The 15,522-nt window shown below is 55.1% G+C and overlaps 1 protein-coding gene across 2 annotated transcripts in view; it reads right to left on the reverse strand.

Annotated features, from left to right (window-relative positions):
- Positions 1–15,292, reverse strand: part of PRDM11 (PR/SET domain 11) — an 82,645-nt gene extending 67,353 nt beyond the window's left edge. For both annotated transcript variants that reach the window (XM_079928878.1, XM_079928880.1), the window contains exon 1: positions 14,775–15,292. The gene's annotated coding sequence lies outside the window, so the exon portion shown is untranslated. The remainder of the gene's footprint in view (positions 1–14,774) is intronic.
- Positions 15,293–15,522: the final 230 nt, after the last annotated feature.

A 15,522-nucleotide genomic window follows, 5' to 3' on the forward strand; every position in this document is an offset into this window, starting at 1 on the left:
CCTTGACCAGGCTGCCTAGTTCAGAGGGTGGCTGTGCAGAGCTGGTTAGTTGGTGGCATAAAGGTGGTTTTGAACCTGAAAGGGGGTCGGGGGGATGGAGGTGTGAGAAAAAAGCAAAGGGGCCATCCTTTCCAGCACTAAATATACAGTCACCTGCAGAGATTTGCCCCATGGGCTGAAAGGTAAACCCAGGCCTGGACCGGCCAGTGTGGCCCAGAGGGGCCCCGGGGCTCTCAGGGGAGAGCTTGGCCCCAAGCTGCTTTCTTCTCCTGCCCACCCTGCAGGCCAAGGGAGATCAAATCCCCGGCCACAACAGGCCCCATTGAGAGTCGGTAAATCTGCCCGAGGTGTGGGGTTATGTTACCAGGTTCCTGGCCACCACCACTAAGCAAAGGGTCAGGCTGACCTCCTTCCCTCCCAGTAGGCCCTGATCCAGAACCTACAGGACCAAGCCAGGCAGAAATCGGATCACCCACTGCATTCCCAGGCAGCAGCCTCCTCTGGGAAATCAGTGGACAGTGGGATGAAGCTGTCGCAAAGACCGGAGCCATCCCAGGCTGCCCACGGGAACACAGGCCCTCTGCCCACCAAGGTGGGCCTGGACCTAACGCAGACAAGAGACCCCAGGATAATAATATTATTATGATTTTGTGAGCATTTTGCACCTTATACACGTTAGTTTACTTGGTCCTCACAGAAGCACCATGGTATGCACGCTATTGTCAGCTCTATTTTACAAAGGACGAAACTAGGCACCGAGAGGTTAAGTCAATTTCCCAGAAACACCAGGATTTGAACCAAGGCATCTGGATTCCAAAGTTCACTTATCACAACAGCCACCTGAGAGAGGAGTCATTCAAAAACACACCTTTTGAGTAACGGTAGAAAAACCCAAGTGTGAAAGAGAAAAGACTCCAGGGGCCACGGCCATTGTTTCCAGCTCTCTGGGGACTGGCAGAGGGCACAGGAGCAGATTTTCTCTCTGGCTAAAGAAGGGATTCAGGAATAGTGGGAGACCCACAGGGAGACATTTGGTTCTGTGCAAAGCCTCAGGGGACAGATTTTTAGATACTGCACAATAATTTGTTAAAAATGCAACTGGCAGGCTTCCCTGGTGGCACAGTGGTTGAGAGTCCGCCTGCCGATGCAGGGGACGCGGGTTCGTGCCCCAGTCTGGGAAGATCCCACATGCCGCAGAGCAGCTGGGCCCGTGAGCCATGGCCGCTGAGCCTGCGCGTCCGGAGCCTGTGCTCCGCAACGGGAGAGGCCACAACAGTGAGAGGCCCGCGTACGGCAAAAAACAAAAACAAAAAAAAATGCAACTGGCTCCTATAACCCAGCAGTAGCTGCTACAGATATGACCAAAGAGGCACAAGAATAAAATCAGAATCAACCTAAATGTCCAGCAGTAAGAGAATGGATAAATAAATGACGATCCTCGCCATTGATATACTACTGTATATTAGTTTAAAAAAAAAAGAAGAAAAACAATATGGTAAGTTCACTGTGTAAAACTATGACTAGATTTCCTAGATCCAATGTTAAGTGAGAAAAGCAATTTGAGGAATGAAACCATTTGTCTAAACACACACATGCATGCACACACACACGCACATGCTATAATGGTACATATTCCTATAGGTTCTGTGTGCAGTGCATAGACAAAGATCTAGATGGATATATAGCAAAGTAATAACAGTGATGATTAACCTTGCAGAGGAGGCTGGAATGCTACGGTTATCAAGGAGACTATATTTCGCTTTTTAAATATTATTTGATTTTTTAATAGCAAAAATGTATCCGTATATCCCTAATATAATGAAAACGTAGTAAAACAACATAAAAAAGACTCAACGAGCTGTCTTGGAAACAGTGAGCTACTGGTCCCTGGAAGCGAGCAAGCCTGTGCATTGGGGTGGAGGGATTTACCACAAGGATAGGTGGGTCCAGTCCTTCTGGGCCTCACAGCCTCATCAGGGGAGTAGAGCAAAGCCCTTACTGTCCCCGCATCATGAGTGCCTTTAAGGAAGCACAGAGAACCAGATCTTGGAGGAGGGAGAGGCCAGGAGTTGTGGACGCTCACTGCGACACAGTCAGAGGCACACAGGCCAGCTACCAAGTCCACCTCCAGCTGTCCAGCTCCACCCCTCCCCTTCTCCCAATAACACCCAGCCCTGGCCCCTCTGTCCCAGCAGCCCCCAGCCCTTGGCCAGCATGTCTGGCGTCAGCCTCAGACTCCCAGGGCAGGGGCCATGTCTTTGGGAAGACCTCACATTTGGGGACAAGAGTTCAGGAAGGAAGGGGGAAGTGGATGTGAAATGCTTACAGGGCTGAGCGCCCCTGACTGTGACACTGAGCCCAGGCAACAGCCCAGGTCACAAGAGGAGCCCTAGTCCCCAACAGGCTGATCCCTAGCGCCAGCCAGACCCCTAGCCCTAGTCAGGCACGATAACAAGCCAGGAGCAGTGAAGCTCTTACCTTCAAGACAGCTACAGCGTCAAGAAAAGAGTCAGGCGATACAGCTCTGAGTCCCAGCTCGGCCCCTGACTTCCTACAAGACCTTCACAGTCACTGAACCTGTGGAGCCTCAACTCCCTCATCCGCAAAATGGGCTCACAGTATCCACCTCCCAAGCCTGCTGTGCACATGAAGTATCATCCGTGCAGCCCCTCTGTGAACCATACGGACCCCCACAAAGCACACGGCCTCATCCGTGCCGCGGACAGAAAAGGACGTGGCAGCACCTCATCGCCAAAGGCAGCCACGCTTGCTGCAAGACAGCAGTGAGTCCAAAAGGGCAGGGGAGCCTTTCTTGGCTACCGTCCTGGGCTGAGGGCCAGGGTGCTTGCGGGGAGGGCAGGGAGCCACCGACAGGTGCCAGGGAGGAGTCTGGTTTCTACCTGAAACTGGGGGAAGGGGCTCCTGGGAGCCAGGCCAGCGAGTCCTCGCCTCACCGCTAGCCCAGGGAGCCGGGGCAGGGGCGGGCGACAGACCCACAATGGGAATCAAGGGCAGGAAGAGCAAAGCTCCGTCACTGCCAGAAGGGGCGAGCAAAGGGCCGGCCTTGGAGGATTCCACCTGGGAGGCAACGCAGTACGGGCCACGCAGAACTGGCTCGGGGTCCTGGGAGGAGAGGGGCTGCTGAGAGGCAAGAAGGTGCCACCTGGCACTCACAGTGAAAAGTACCAGCTCTGGGGGAGGGTGGGGCAGCAGGACGAAGCCTGAGGTGGTGCAGCTGCCCCAGAGCTGTCCCCTCCTGCCTCAGGGAGACCCAGGGCTGTGGCAATACTGAGTCCAGCGTGGGCCCAGCCCGCGGCACAGAGGGCCAGGGAGGTCTGAGGACAGAAGCCTCCAAGCATGACCAAGGCCACTGTCAAAACCAAAGCACCAAACGTAAAAGAGAGAGCTAGTGGGAAGCAGCCGCATCGCACAGGGAGATCAGCTCTGTGCTCTGTGACCGCCTGGAGGGGCGGGATAGGGAGGGTGGGAGGGAGGGAGACACGAGGGAGGGGATATGGGGACATATGTGTATGTACAACTGATTCACTTTGTTATAAAGCAGAAACTGACACAGCATTGTAAAGCAATTATACTCTAATAAACATGTTAAAAAAATATATGTATATATATATATATAGTTGGATTAGTATCTACAAAAAAAAAACCCCAAAGCACCCCAATGACTCCTGCGAACGCCTCCCCAGCCCCATCGGGCAGGATCCCAGGCAGCTGGACTCCCCGCTGAACGGCAGCCAGCCCGCGGGAGCTGCAGGGAGGGAGCCAGAGGCTGGGCCACCTTGAACAGGGCCCCAGGGAGGAGGGCGTGGGTGGGGCTGGTGGGAGGGGCGCTCCGCACAGCTCCCTCCTAGGCAGGCCACCACGCTCTCTGTGGACCTGTGGCCACACGCAGGCCCAGGTGCACGTTGGTCTGTTCCCAGGGGCCCCGGGAGAGGGCAGGTGGCCTCCTCTCGGAACAGGAGTCTGGGCCGGAGCTCAGGACCATAGCAGCAACTCCGCTGCCCCGACACTGTGCCGTCTGCTGCCGCCAGCTGGCCAGGTGGGGACATCAACTCTCCCTCGTCACCTCAACAAGTGTTCACCCCCTCAGGTCTCAAAGGCAGGCCTCAGCTCAGCTCTGGCCCATCAGAGTGTTCATGCAGGAAGCCACTTCAGGCTGCCATCCACTGCTCACCTCCTAAACGGACCCAAGCCATCACACACCAGGCTCCTGGCACCTGGCGAACCCCCAAACTCAGCTGCAGACCTCAGGCCTCGCTCCTCTGGCCCACACTGACTCCTAGGGGGTGGCTGCCACAGCCCCTGTGAGTTCGCAGCGCTGGGAGCTTAGGGCAGTGGGGACAAGACGGTTCAGCCATGGCCACCCAACCACCAGATGCCACCCCACTGGCCAGGACAGCCTGGGAAGGCCCGCTGCTCACGCCAGAGAACAGCCTGCCTGTCCAGCCACGGCTGACTCCCAGGGCAGCCAGGGACCAGCAGAGCTATGGGGTCTGCTTACTAGTAACCTACCCCACTGGGTACCAAGAAGCAGCCTTCCTCAAGGGTGAAGACCAAAAGGAAACTCCACCTGACGGCCCCGTCAGTCCATTAAAGCACCTACTCAGCGTGACCTTACCTCCCACCTGAGTCTTTAGGTCTCAACTCCTTAGCCTGGCCTTCAGGGCCTTCGTGGGCTGGCCCTAACCTGCCTCTCCAGCGCCATTCAGCCACCTCTTGTCCAAACACCCTGCTCACCTGCCGTTCCCTAAACCCTGGGATCCTCACGTTGCCTGCCTTTGCACACACTGTTCCCAGTGCTGACAATGTCCTTCCCTCTTCCTCCACCTGGCAAACTCTTACTCCTCCTTCAAGGTCCAGCTTGACATCACTTCTGGGAAGCCTACCCATGCTCTCCCTCCCCTACTGCCAAGGCGGAATACTTGCTCCCTTCCCCACCCTGTCTCTGAGCAGCAGGGCACTTCCTACCTTCAACCACAGTTAGGATCTGGGCCAGAGCTGCTCAAACTATTTATGGTAAAGAAACTTTTTTTTTTTTAAGTTTTCCAATCTGCTGCCCACTGATGCTTTTGTAAATTACAATAAAAAATGGCGTGGCAGTGTCAAGTTGCAATATGAGTTTCTCAACACTTACTCTAATGCCTGTACCTGTCTCACTGCAGACCAGTAACACAGAGCTCATGGACGGGCGGTAGTCTGCAGACCACCCTCTCCATGGCACTGGCAGGGCTCTGGGCTCCCGGTGCAGGACCCATCAAATTATGTCTATGTTCGGACCCCCAGAGCCCAAAGGGGTGCTCCATGAACATCTACTGTCTCAAATATTGCATGGCAAGGTCCCAGCAACCCTGTAACAGGTGCATTACCTGTGCTAGGCATCCCCATTTCTCAGGTGAGCACGTAGAAACACACAGAGGGTGACGGGCCTGATGTCACAGCTGGCCCACACTGGATCTACCCAAAAAAGAATTCAGAGTAATGACAGTAAAGATGATCCAAGATCTCAGAAAAAAAATGGGGGGACAGATCTAGAAGATACAAGAAATGTCTAACAAAGACCTAGAAGAACTGAAGAACAAACAGAGATGAACAACACAATAACTGAAATGAAACCTACACTAGAAGGAATCAATAGCAGAATGACTGAGGGCGAAGAACCAATAAGTGAGCTGGAAGACAGAATGGTGGAATTCACTGCCATGCAACAGAATAAAGCTGGCCCACACTGTACCCTCTCTGTACTGCTCAGCATCACAGGGGCAGACTTTCGGAACCTGCACGCCCTCCAGTCCACCATCCCACCCCCAGCACAGGCTCCTGACAGCATTTCCCACTGCAGTAACAGTGAGCCCCATGCAGTGGTGAAGAGCTCAGCCTCCGGAATCAGACCAGACCTGGGTTCACATCCTGGCTCAGCCTTTCACAGCTGTGTGGCCTTGGGTACGTCACTTCACTTCTCTGGGCCTCCATCTTTCCTCTGTAAACTGAGGCTAATAGCACGAGTCAGGCAGCACCCTGCTTCAGGCAGAGCCCACACACACCTATAAGCGCCATTCAGGTCTGGCTGTTACTGACGTGTATGAAAGACCTGGGATTACCCAGCCTGAAACTCTTGACCCGGGTCTTCCCTTTCTGCTCACCCTCCCTGAAAGACCCAACGTCTTCTCTTGGGAGTAAATTCTTCCTGGCTGCTGAGTTTGCTGATCTCCTTTGGTGATCTCACCGCCCTGCCACCCCCCCAGGCTAAGGGGCTTCTCCCTTCTCACCCTGCCCCCCTCCCTGGGACACCTTAGCCTCTGATCCTCTTCACCTCCTCTCCAAATACCAGCCCCCTCTGGAACAGCTGGTCTGAGGAGGGGCCCTGCACCATCCCGGGAAATGCCCCCTGTTGGGTTGGGTTAGAGCAGTGAAGAGCCAGGCTGTGAGGTGGGGTCGGGCCCCAGCCTGCAACTCCACCCTCACCCACCCAGAGCCCACCTGCCCTGTACCTTGGGCCACGACAACGCTGAGTCCACCCCGGCTGGGTCCCGGTCGGCTGTCCCTACAAGAGGCTCACTCCCTGCTGGGGCTGAGGGTCCGGTGGGCTGCTCTCCACGCCCCTCAGCCATCCTGGAGCCTCTCAAGCTGGCTATCTCCAACCCCTGGGCATCGGGCAGCAGGATCCCTTCCTGGTCCTCAGCAATTTTCCTTGGGGAAAGTACAAGATAGTGGGAGAAGCCACTCTGGGAAAGCTGACATCGTGGGCGTGGTTCCATATTTACTTGCTCAGTGACGTCCACTGCAGCCCAGCCCGAGACAAGTTGATATCCTGCCTGCTGATCTCTCTCGCCCCCAGCCCTGCCCAGGAGAAGGAGCCCACTGGTCACCAGCCCCTCCTACCCCGAGCTCCTTCCTGCACATCACCCAGGGTTGCTGCCTCTGTCCCCTCAGGACGGGGTGAGCTCCTGCCGCTACAGGTATTCAAGCAGTGGCCGGGCAGCCTGTCCTTTTGGAGGGCTGGGCACGAAGACTAGGCCAACGCTCTCAGAGGTCCCCATCCTGCTCTAATTCCAGGAAGTGGAGGCCTGGGGTGCGGAGGAAGAAGTGCTAGATGTGGGGTTAGAATTTTAGCTCGGTCACTCCCTAAATTGTATGACCTCCAGCAAGTCACTTCCCATCTCTGACCTCAGTTTTTTCAGCTATAAAATGGGGGTCATGAGAGCTGTTCTGCCTGCCTCAGAGACTAATGATAAAGGATTTGGGAGGAGTTTGAAGTCAAGAAGAGAGTCCTGGGTTGCCCTTATGGATCAGGTGGGGTGGGGAAGAAATAGGGGTGGAAGGGAAAGCCCTAGAAGGCACTGAAGGCTCCAGAAGCCCAGGTTCGCCTCACTTTGCAAACAGGGTCCTCACCCTCAGCACCCACCCCTGATCTGAGGCTGATGCTGGGGTGCAGGGTGGCCAGCAGCCCTCTGTCCTTCTCCACCTCTGCTCTCACAGCCCAGAGTCAGTTCACAGGAGGCTCTTCGTTTGTCCGGATGCACCAGCAAGACCTGATCCATGAGGTCCCTGGGTGGGGAGAGGGTCCTGGGTGGGGAGAGGGTCCTGGGTGGGGAGGTCCCTGGGTGGGGAGAGGGTCCTGGGTGGGGAGAGGGTCCTGAAGCCGGCTGTGTAAACCAAGAGCTTATAAATCAAATCCTGGTTTGAAAGCACCCAGGGGCCCTGCTGGGAATTGTTACGTAACACAAGGAGGCAACCCCTAAAGCCTGCTTTGTCGATGTGGGCTTCTCCAGGTGATTGGAAAGCTTAGATTATGACTGTGGGATCTGAAGCTAGTCACGTATCCTCTCTGAACCCAAGTTTCCTCAACCAGACATGGATGTAGAAGAGACCTCACGGGGCCAACGTCAAGTGCCCTGACGCTCAATACGTGTTCCTCTTAACACGTGGTCCTGAAAACAGGGAGGAAAAAGTTTTCTTCCACAGAAGGTAATGCAGGGCTGACATTACCGTCTCCACGTACAGAAAGGGAGACTGAGGCCCAAGCACGGTTGGCCTTGAACACAAGCCTGTGGGGGTGGGTAAGTGTCTGAAGGTGCGTTCCAGTCACCTTCAAGTAGAGACCCCCCATGACTCATCCACTCTCTCACATTCAGGCACTGCTGTCCCCAGAAAGGGGCACAAGGTTATTTCCGTGCCCTAGGGCATGCCTCCCCTGTGGTCATGACCTCACACACGAGGAGGTGGCCCCAGAGCCGTCCCCACGCCACACTGGTGCTCGGGTGCTGCTTCCTCAGGAGCCTCTGCGAGGCCAGCACCATTATCACTCCTGCTGTGCAGACGCGGAGACAGGCAACCCCCAGACAGGCAGCCTCTTACCCACATCTCCCAGCTGCCAGGCGCAGGGGCAGGAATGAACCTGAGGCCACACCCGCCTCAAGGGCAGAGCGCTGTCCCCGCCCACACGCTCCCTCTCAGTGGCCCCCACCTAGAGGCCAGCCCAAGGCACTTTGCTGCGTCTTCTCTGGGGGTGCCATGGCTACTCAGAAATGAAGGCAGACGCACTCTAGGAAGCCTGCAGCCCCCAGAACTGTGCCCCAAACCATCTGCACTGAGCCTCAGTGTGGAGGACCAAGTCCTCACCTCTTTCCTCCACCTTCGCTTTTGGAATGGCCATCACCAAGCCCATGCTCATCCTCTCCTACCTTGACTACTGTAACAGCCTCCTAATCGGCCTCCCTGCCTCCAGCCTCACACCCAAACTGCTGCTGCTGCTGATTTCTGGGACCTAAACCTGCTCTCCGTGTCAGCTTTCTCGTCATAAAACCCTCTGCGGTTCCCAGAGGCCCCACAGACAGAGTGAAAACGCCTCAGCATAGCAGTCATAACCTTTCACAGTCTGGCTGGGATAGAGCATCGGGGTTAGGTGGGAGGGCTCAGGAGCCAGAAGACCTGGGCAAGTTACTCCACCTCTCTGAGCTTTGGTTTCCCAAAGGGAAATAATAGTGTCAGTAGAATGGGGAAATAATAGTACCAATATCAGGGTACTGCTGGGAAGATGAAATAGAAAATGTGTTCTGAAGCACTTTGCACATAGTAAGTGCTTAATTCATTCATTCATTCCACAAATGTGAGGCCTTACTATGTGCTCTGCACTGTTCATGCAGCACTGAACAAAGCTGACAAAACTCCCCGCTCTCCGGGAGCTCACAGCATAATTAAAGGAGGCAGCCAAAGACGACATATTGATAAATAAGTAAAACACAGGGCATGTTACATGTGCTATGCACTAAGGAGAAGAAAAAGCAGGCAAGCAGAGGAGGATAAGGGGGCAGGGGTTGCCATTTTAAATAAGAAAGTGCCCACAAGAAGGCGACATTTGAGCAAATCCTGATGGAGAGGAGGGAGCCTGCCATGGAGATAATGGGTAAGAGTGTTCTAGCAGCAGGAACAACCACTGCAAAGGTCCTGAGGCAGGATCAGGACTGGTGTGTTAGTCATATTACTATTATCATCACTGTTATTCTCTTTCTAGCCTCATCTCCCTCCACCTCCTCCCTTACCCACACTCTCCAGCCAAATGAACCACCCAAGCCTCTCCAAGCCATTCCGTGTGCTCATGCCTTTGTACAAACTTCGTCCCACGCTGGAACGCCTCTCCCCTTTCTTTCCAACTCCTACTCATCCTTCAAAACCCAGCTAAAAGGCCTCCTCCTCAGGGATGCTTTCCTTGACTTAGAGTCGATGGCTGTCTCCCTTGCATCCTTCTGCTATAAACTGTGACTGCCTGGTTAACTGCCCACCTCCTCCCACTGGTCTGTGAGTTCTGGAGGGGCAAGGACTGGGTTCCACACTGCACCCCTAAGCCCAGCACAGTGCCTCGCTGTGTGCACTGACCACCTGATGAATGAAGGAAGAATTGAAGGATGCCCCAGGCCTTCCCTCTTAAAGAGCCTTAGCCCCAGCGACACCGCCACGCGTGTGACTGCCCCTGTGAACACTGGCCTTTCCAACGCAGATACAAATCTGCAATAGGAAACAGGCTTTTTAAAAATAACAGCACATTTTTCTTTTTTCTTCATTGTTTTTTTTTTCTTTCTGCACGGCTTATTTTTCCGGCGCAGCCCCGGGACCAGCTGCAGGGAAGTCCCTCCCAGGCCCCACTCTAAGAACATGGAGCTCTGGGGCCTCTAAGGACTCCCGGGCCAGAACAGGGGTGGAAAGGCACCAGATGCCCTGGCACCGACCACCAGGCACCTCTGAGCCAGGAACCCCTTTTCCCAAACCTCAATGTTAGGTGGATGTTACCTCCTGGAAACTTTATAATGCCATGTGACACTTCCAAAGGGGCTTCTCCTTGGTGGGTCTGGGGTTCCCTGCCCTCACTCCAAGAGGGCATCCCGAGGGAGATGGCATCAGACTGCCAGCGTTCCAATCCTGGCCACACTGCTGTGTAACCATGGCTCCCTTCCATCACCTCTTGGGGCCTCAGTTTCCCCATCTGTGAAATGGAAATAATAATACCTACCTTGTTTTCTGTGTAGGGTATGTGACATGCTTAGGACCACACCTGGCACACAAGAAGCCCTCAGTAGGGCTTCCCTGGTGGCGCAGTGGTTGGGGGTCCGCCTGCCGATGCGGGGGGCGCGGGTTCGTGCCCCGGTCTGGGGGGATCCCGTATGCCGTGGGGCGGCTGGGCCCGTGGGCCGTGGCCGCCGGGCTTGCGCGTCTGGAGCCTGTGCTCCGCCCGTGGCAGTGAGAGGCCCGCATACCGCGAAAAAAAAAAAAAAAAGAAGCCCTCAGTAAATATTAGCCGCCTTCATCATCATTCTCTTCATCTTCATCAGCCCTGGATCTCCTACTGTGTGGTCCCTTCACTGAATCATATACTCCACAGATCAGAGACCTCAAGGATCTGTTAAATCTCACCCTCTTGGCCTTTCTGGAATTTTCCCTCGTACACTCTAGAAACATGGTCCTTCTAGGGCATGGACACCTGTAAGTATGGGGAGCTTAGGATCTGAACTCTACGGGCCAGTTTTCCTCCCACGCCTCCTTGCAGCTGGACCGACCTGCCCATACTCCAAGGAAGCAGCGTTTATTAATCCTGTCCTTAGCCCCCAGCACATTGTGAGCCCCCAGCCAATGCTCGGGGATTTATCAGAAGGCATTCCGTGAGCAGCTCTCACGCACAGACACTGGAGGTGCAGCGACACACACACACCAACCCAGGCCCTGCCCTCGCAGAGCTTACGGTCTGATGAAAGAGTGAGACTGCAAGCAATCATTACAACAATAAATGTAAAACTGCTACTAAGACGAGTGCTACAAATACGAGGTACATGGGGCCATGAAAGGCCGTAATAGGGAGTTCAACCTAATCTGGGAGGGCTTCCCTGAAGAGGTGATGCTAAAGCTAAAAGATGAGGAGGAGGCCTACGAGAGGAGTGGAACGCATGGTCAGGGCACAGGGGCAACATGAGGATAGCACCACGTTAGGCTAAACATGGTAAACAGGGGGAGGCAAGATGGTGTCCCCATAGCATCTAGAGGGCAACTTAAGGATTTCTGTCTTTCTCCTAAATACAGTGGGAGTCCCTGAAGGTTTTTCAGGCAGAGGTTGATAGACTCAGATTTATTTGTCAGAAAAGCTCACCCTGGCTGCTGAGGATGAGCTTTTCCTGTGTGTGTATACTTGTCTCTGCCTGGAATGCTCCCCTACTCTCTGTATCAGTCAGGACAGGCTAGGTTATGCTGCAGTAACAAACAACCCCCAAATCTAAGTGGTTTGAAACAACAAAGGCTTAATTATCACTCATGCTGCATGTCCATCATGGGGTACTAAGGGACTCCACTCAGGGAGCAACACGGGGACCCAGGCTAGCAGAAGCAGCCACCACCCCACCTTCTGCCAGTTTCCACACCACAGGAAAAGAGCACTCATGAGGGTCTCACACCAGCAACTAGATGCTTTGGCCCAGAAGTGGCATGTGTCACCATAGTTCACAACTCACTGGCCAGTCACACAGCCCCACCCAACACAAGGGGACCTAGATCCAATCCTACATGTGCTTGGATGAACTGGAAATATTTAGGGGGTAGCATTAAGGACCACCAGACACTCTCCCACTCCATCTTGCCCTTCCCCAGCCTTAACTCATTCATTAGATCACAAGTGTTTCAGTATTCCAGAAGAGGGACCAGCATGTGCAGGCGAGAATACGGAGTACAGAGAGATCTAGAGTAGGTGGGAGATGAGGCCAAGGAAAGGGTAGGGGCCAGATTACTCAGAGGCTTCTAGGTTATGGTAACAATTTGGTTCTTTATCCCAAAAGCACTGGGAAGACTTCTCAGTGCTTTACACAAAAATGGGGAGCTTGCTGTGATCTTCTTTGGAACAGATCACCCTTACTGCCATCCAAAGACTGGCGTGGAGGGGAGGTCACAGGTGGACAGTTGGGAGGCTAGTGCTGTTGTCCTGGGGATAGACAGTGGTGGCTTGACCAAGACACTGGGGAAGAGAAGACGGAGAGGAGTGTACGGATTCAATTTATAGGTTAAAGTTACCTAGATCTGGAGACATAGTGGATTGCGGTGAGGGAACGGAGACACAAAGGTTTCTGCCTTAAGGACTAGCAGAATGGTGGTAGCCGTGGCCAAGACGAGAGCCCTGTAGGAGGTTTAGGGAGGAAGATGATGGGACAGCCTTGGAATCCGTGTGTTGGTCATAACTGTGAGATGGTCAAGAGAACAGACCGAGGAGTTAGTTGAATAAACAGGAATGACTCCTGACTCCTCATTCAGTGGTCTCTACTTCCTTCATACTTGCCAATAACTTAGAACCAGGGAAACCTCGCCTCCCCTCCCCCACCCAATTTAAGTCCAGGTGAGGAAAGATTCAGATGATTGTAGTCTTAACTTGACACCAAGGAGAACAAATTTATGAAACACATCAATCCAAAGGGTCTGGAGGACAGAACTGTAACTCAGGTCAGAGTAGTATATAAGTGATGGTTGTGATGGCTGATCAGGGCTCCTGGGACCAGTGAGGGGAGCCCCTCCTCTTTGAATATGTCACTAGGGAAGGGAGAGTAGACCCTGCCCCAGCTGCTCCTTGGAGGCCCCGTCAGTTTGGGACTGAATGGACCGAGGTGGGGCTTGTTGGGCAATCCTGATATTCCCAAGAGAGTGCTCTGCAATAATCCCAGGCAGAGAGAACAACACTTCTTACATCATGTGTGGCCCCCGGGCTAGGCATTTTCTCTGTGCTATCTCATATAATCTCACAGCTGACTGGCCAGGCAGGCTATGTTAGCCCCACTTTAGGGATGGAGAAGCAAGGCCCAGAGAGGTCAAAAGTAACCGTGCCAAGTCCAAAGTCGCATATTAGTATGAAGGGGAGGAAGGACTCCAATGGAGAAGCCCCTTTTCATTAAACTAAAGCAACAGCCCTGGGCTCTATTCCCAGACACGTGCCCACACAGAAATCTGCTTGCCCACCTCTCGGAGCGTTGGTGGGTGAAAATCATGCCCCGCTCCCCCTGGAAGGAAACACAGCCTGTTACTTTTGCCCCATGGACCTCACAACCCTAACCCCTTCCTTCCTCTCAAGGGGAAATGTGGGCAAAGCCAGCTTGGGTGCCAGAGGCATCATGCTCCATGGAAAATTCTTTTGCTCCAGCACAGATAAAACCCCCATTTTATAGGGTTTCCAGGCATGGAGAGCAATCTCTCATTATTGCCTCCTGTCCCCACGGACAAAGAACTGGGTGTGTTTCCTTCAACCACTCTAAATTATATACCACAGCCTTTCTCCACATGAAGCAAACGTCTAAGAAGAGAGGTTTAACATTCTTCTCCCCGAAGTCCCAGCCCACCCCTGGGATCTTAAGCCCCTATCGCCCAACCCCATACAAGACACAAGCAACTTTTCCGCCAGCACTGCTCAGCGCTCGAGACATTTGTGTTCTCCTTGCAGTCACTTGCCTAGGGCGTGCTGGCCTTGACCGGAGAAAGGTCATCGGCCGCTAAGTGCCTGCAGAGCAGAGCACCTTGGGGATTGCGAGTGGGGGATGGAGGCTACACTCCGGACATTTCCCTAAGAGTCTACACCGCAACTAAGATGGAAAATGTATTAAAGAAACAGCCCCCGGCGCGGCCACGTTTAGCGGGAAATCGTGCGGCGCGTGGGAAGAGGCCCCACTGCACCCCGGCAGGACCCGTGCCCCCCAAATCGGCCCCCGGGCGCCGAGCCCAAAGTGCCCCCGAGAACTAGGCCAGCAGCGGCGGCGAGCCCTCCAGCCTTCGCCGCCCCGCCCCGCCCGTGTCACCGCGTTCTCATTCCGAAAGCTCGGCCCGGGAGGCCGCTCCCATTGGTCGGCGGCCACGTCCGTCAGCGGGCGGCACGTCGGCGCAGAGAAAAGGCTACATTGTAACAAGGCGAGCGAGCTAGGAGCTAGCGGGGAGGAAGGAGGCGGAGGGGCGGCCCCCGAATCCCACGGCGGCGGCGGCGGCGGCGGCGGCGGCGGCGGCGGCGGCGGCGGCGGCGGCACCTACCTGCCGAGGGTTAACCCACCTCGGGGCCGGGGCGAGGCGCCCCCCCGGTCCGCGCCCGCGCCGCCCGGGCCCCCCGCACTGCTCGCGATGACTCCCCCGGCCGCCCGCCACCCCCGAGGCCGCTCGCAGCCCCTGCACCGGCGGCCCCCGCGCGCGTTGGCAAACTGCCGAGCGCTTTCCGAAGCCATTTTCAATGGCCACATTGGCTACCGGGGCTGACTCACCTTCCCGGGAATGCTGCGGCAGCCGCGGGGCCCGGGCGGCGCGGGCGGCCCGGCGGGCGGCTCGGCGGAGGCGGCGCGGCCCGGGCTGGCGGCCCCCGCGGCGGGAGCGGCCGCGCTGCGGGCGCGCTGGTCCCCGACGAGGCAAAGTTTCAGCGCCAGCCTCGGCGCGGCGGCGGCGGCGACTCGCTGCTGCTCTCCTCCCCTGCTTTGACCACCATCTTATTAGTACAGGAAATGACATGGAAAACGGAAGAAAGCGGCGTTTGGGGCAGACGCGGACCCCCCAATTCAGGGGCCGGAGCCGGGACTCACCAGCCGCGTCCCAACCCGGCCCCGGAGAAAACTCCCGGGGCCCCCTCGGCCCCCGCCCCGCGCCCTGCCCGGAGGGGGGAACCTGGCTTCTCGAACCCAAAAGGAGAGGGCGACTTTTATAAACCAGCCCGCGGAGAAATCTAGGAAAAAAAATAATAAATGAAAAATGAAAAGGTTAAAAGAACTTTCGAGCTGGGACACTTTTTTTTTTTGGTCGGAATTAAAAGTTCTAGAATTTTAAAAAGTCATTCCTTGGGGGGTGCTCCCTGGCTCCCCGATCCTATTGCTGCCCCTTTTGAACCAGTCTGGGGAATAAATGCGTTGATATTTTTAACCCTTTCTTGGCTTCGCCGCCCGCAGCTGGCCCCCTGCTGATCCAGTTTAACCCTTTGAATGCCCAGCTGTTTGGAGATTCAAACTAAAGTTGTAAAACAGG

This window comes from Stenella coeruleoalba (assembly GCF_951394435.1).
Source record: "Stenella coeruleoalba genome assembly, chromosome: 8".
Classification (NCBI taxonomy): Eukaryota; Metazoa; Chordata; class Mammalia; order Artiodactyla; family Delphinidae; genus Stenella; species Stenella coeruleoalba.